Below are 4113 nucleotides of genomic sequence, written 5' to 3' on the forward strand. Positions count from 1 at the left end.
CCAAGCATAGACGTATCAATTAATGCAGAGGGAGAGAGAGAGATGCAGACCAATCTAGTGGAGGTGAATTTTGCTTCAATGTCCAAAAGGTAATAAAAGATGCCTGGAAAAACTTATTTACGATATTCAAATTTAAGAATGGAGTAACAACCATTATTACCAACAATGTATTCTAAAACTTAGATGTGTAGAGTTGATAAGGAGAGATATGATTAGCAAATGCATTTTATTAAAAATAAAAAGTACAACATGCAATTCTTAATGGACAAAAAATGGAAATAATAAACAAAAATTAGATGTTGTAAATTCTTGACATAATCTCAGTCATCTTCGTTAATCTCGTCAAGAATCACAATAAGAGCAACTATGAATGCATGATCTATGTTTGCACTCACAGACACACCAAAATTATCTTTGCCAAGTAGCATACTTTCTGCAGTGAGTTTCTTGTGCATCTGCATGCAATTACAAGTATGATTAATATAAACACTTCTACTAGTACTCCTAATGATATTAAGAACTATTTATGTATACCGGCTAGAAAAATAAATAATAAATCCGATCGAATATTTGGATAAAAATGGGCTTGAGTAGTATTTACCTGGGCGATTGTGGTAGAATTAGCAGCATAAATAACGCAAGATTTGTCAAGCCAGCTGCCTTCAATTTTGAAATCACAAACTTCTTTCTTTCGTGTTTGCAGCCAGATATACATCTAACTTGGTTTTGAATTGTAAAAGTGCAGACTTCTTGACACTAAAAAGCAAATCTTTAGCGTTCGTACTCTCTCCTCTAAACGCTTGCCATCTATTATGAGCACTCAATAGCTAAATATTCATGAAATCAGAAAAGGAAACACATGAGCATATGTTACCATCAGTGGCGAAGCCAAGATATTTACGAAAGAGGAATCAAAATATGAAGAACTAAATACGCAAAGAAGCCACAAAAATTCAATAATTTTTTGACTTATCTCTATAATGTAATTTTCCTCCAAAAAAGTGTCTATTGACTCCCCTTCCCCTGGTCACGATAGATTCCTTTTGACTATCGCTGCAATCAATCAATTACACTTCAATCTTAGGCTAGTTACGTCGGTTAGATAAATAGAAGAAAAAGTTACTATATTATTGTTATAGAAGTATAGTTGAAGAGAGAGAATGAATCAATCAACTATAGCTCTTTTCTTATTCAGAGAAAATGAATCAATCAATTATAGTTTTTTTTAATTTATTGGCCCAATTAATTCAGATTTGCTAGGTAGACCCATTAAAGGGAAAATCTTTCCAAGGTTAATCATAAACTAATTACTATACCTCAATCATAACAAACTGGTTATAGGTTATAGAAATCATCTATGTACATTCTGTTAGAATTTTGCTTGAATTTTTAATCTACTAGGATCTTTTAATTTCTTGAAGGAAGGAACAAATATTCCTAAAAGGAACAAATCTCTTTTATATGGCTTATCCTTTTCTTGGAGTACAAGTTTTGTACTTCTATAAATTGACCGTTTTTCTCACAACAAGAATGACAATAACATCCACAATGTAGTCATTAAAGAGTCTTGTTTAGAGGAGATTTTTCTCTCAATAGTTTTTATATTTTTTATACTAGTTTTTATATATAGATCAATTGACCAAACCCCATTATAATATCCTATTCTTTAGTATATTTTCGTTCTTGTCTGATTTATCGTCCACCAACATTGTTAGCTTCCGCATGCACCATGTTATTTCGACCCCAACACATTCAGCCCTATTTTGTCCTCTCTCATTGATGCAAAAACAAGGATAAATTTTTAAGTAAGATTTTTAAAACAGAAACATTAACGATCTGACCATGAAACCAAATCAAAATCTTAATTAGGCATCGTATATAAAATTTATGTTTAAAAAAAATATATAATGATGACCTTTTGTTGGAAAGTTACGAGAGGATTGCCAGAACCATCTACCAAGACTCGACGATCACGTAAGCTAAAGACTTTGCCTTTGACGCTAAACAAAGCATTTCCATTAGCATCGACAACTTGAAATGCACCATCTTTTAATGTCATGACTTTTTTCACGATGTTCAGATCAACAGGGTATGGAACACAAAACTGTGAACCTATTACTGCCACAGGATTTGCAGGAACAGCCATCTGTGGATCGCTTGTTCCTGCCATGACTCCTGTCGCAATGTAGTAATGCACTAGAATGAGAAAATCATCAGATTTATGGTAATTTGGGGAAAGATGATAAGTAGATCAAAACTCACATTTGTGAACTTACCTAATTAAAGGCTTATTATACGGGAAAATAAAGGAATGCCTCAACTTGTTGTAGCATTTTACAAAATATTCGGATGCTCATTTAAACCATTCATGCTGAAATCCTCATAATATAGAATATACGGCTGGGATCAACTAGACATGTGTGTACTTAAATGGAGAGTTAGTTATGTCTCCACTATGTTTGGACCACAATTATTTCAAAAGCTTCTAATATGCCACCTGTAAATCAAAACTATCAACAAAAACATAATTGTAAGATATTTCACGTTCAAATTTTATTGATTAAACTTGAGTCTGATATAAATGTTACTCTATTAATATTTCGATGGTATAAACATAGTACTGCAAAAATCCCTCGACGAAAAAACAATTCTTTGAATCTTTTAATGGTTCTATTGTTGGGCAAGTTTATATCCAATTAACCGTAGCTTTGTTTCCGACTTATCAGTCTGTGGTTGTTACCCATAATATGATACCATTACCGTAAATATAATATTTGTTTTAATTGTTACTTAAATTTTATTGTATTGTATTGTTGAATTCATCGTTATGTAATGACGAAAGTTGTCACTTTATGTAACGACAGATTTAGTGTGGTCGCATTGTTACCTTACTTCTTCTTTTTTTCATCTTGCCCTATAATCCTATTTAATCATTTACTCTACTTTTTAATATAATATTTTTATCTCGTACCCTACTTTTTTTTTGTAATATTTCTCATATTGTGGGTGTGTGACATCATAAAATGACAATAAATAATACAATCTATCCATATATTATATTAATAAAAGATAATACTACAGTATAATATAATATAATATAATATACCATGATACATTATATTACATTACAACTTTGGGCATTACCGATCTGGTAGATCAACACGTGTTCCTATATATGTCTATATCAATATTGTCAAACTCAACTAAGCAAAAAGAAAAAGAAAGAATGTTTTTGTGTGGTTTGTTATGAAAATATTATTTTGTGGATATCTATTTATTACTTCGCTGTGGATAATTTTCCTGAAGAAGATTATATGTTTAGTACTTTATTGAAGTTTATCTACAAGCAACTAATACAGACAGGTTACAAGCAACTCAATGAAATGACTTGCAACAGCTTCTTGTTAAACAGACAGGTTCCGAACAGCTTATGCAGACAGCTTACAAGCAGCTCAAGAAAAGCGTCGCAGCTGCTTGAGCTGCTTCTTGAAAAGCCTTGCAACTGCTTCCTGAAAAGCCTCGCAACTACTTCCTTTCTTATATAAATAGAGGAGTTTTCAGCTCATTATGTATACAAGTTTGACATTGAATAATATATCAGTCTCTCTATATATACTTACTTGTCTATGGTTTATTTACTTTACATTCTTTATTTTATAACATGTTATCAGTACGAGACTCTGCCATCTCGAGCAAATACTTTGAAAGTATCAGAGGTACGAACTTTCTTTTTCTAAATAATGTCAAATCTTTCTAACTTTGAATTTGTAGCCCTAGATATATCGGGCAAAAGCTACATATCTTGGGTGCTTGATGCTGAAATACATCTTGATGCGATGGGTCTGACAGACACCATCAAGGATAAAAATCAAGCATCAAACCAAAAACATACCAAAGCAATGATATTCCTATGCCATCACCTTGACGAAGGTTTGAAAATGGAATATCTCACTGTTAAAGATCCAGTTATATTGTGGAATAATTTGAAAGATAGATATGACCACCTGAAGGTGGCCGTTCTTCCACAGGCACGTTATGACGGGATTTATTTAAGGCTACAAGATTTTAAATCTATTAGTGAGTATAATTCTGATATGTTCATAATTATTTCCC

The 4113-nt window shown here is 32.1% G+C and overlaps 1 pseudogene; it reads right to left on the minus strand.

Annotated features, from left to right (window-relative positions):
* Window positions 1-209: 209 nt before the first annotated feature.
* On the minus strand, window positions 210-2296 carry LOC107787286 (protein LURP-one-related 15-like; annotated as a pseudogene).
* Between the last annotated feature and the right edge of the window lie 1817 nt (window positions 2297-4113).

The sequence above is a fragment of the Nicotiana tabacum genome, chromosome 2 (genome assembly GCF_000715075.1).
Source record: "Nicotiana tabacum cultivar K326 chromosome 2, ASM71507v2, whole genome shotgun sequence".
Taxonomy (NCBI): Eukaryota; Viridiplantae; Streptophyta; class Magnoliopsida; order Solanales; family Solanaceae; genus Nicotiana; species Nicotiana tabacum.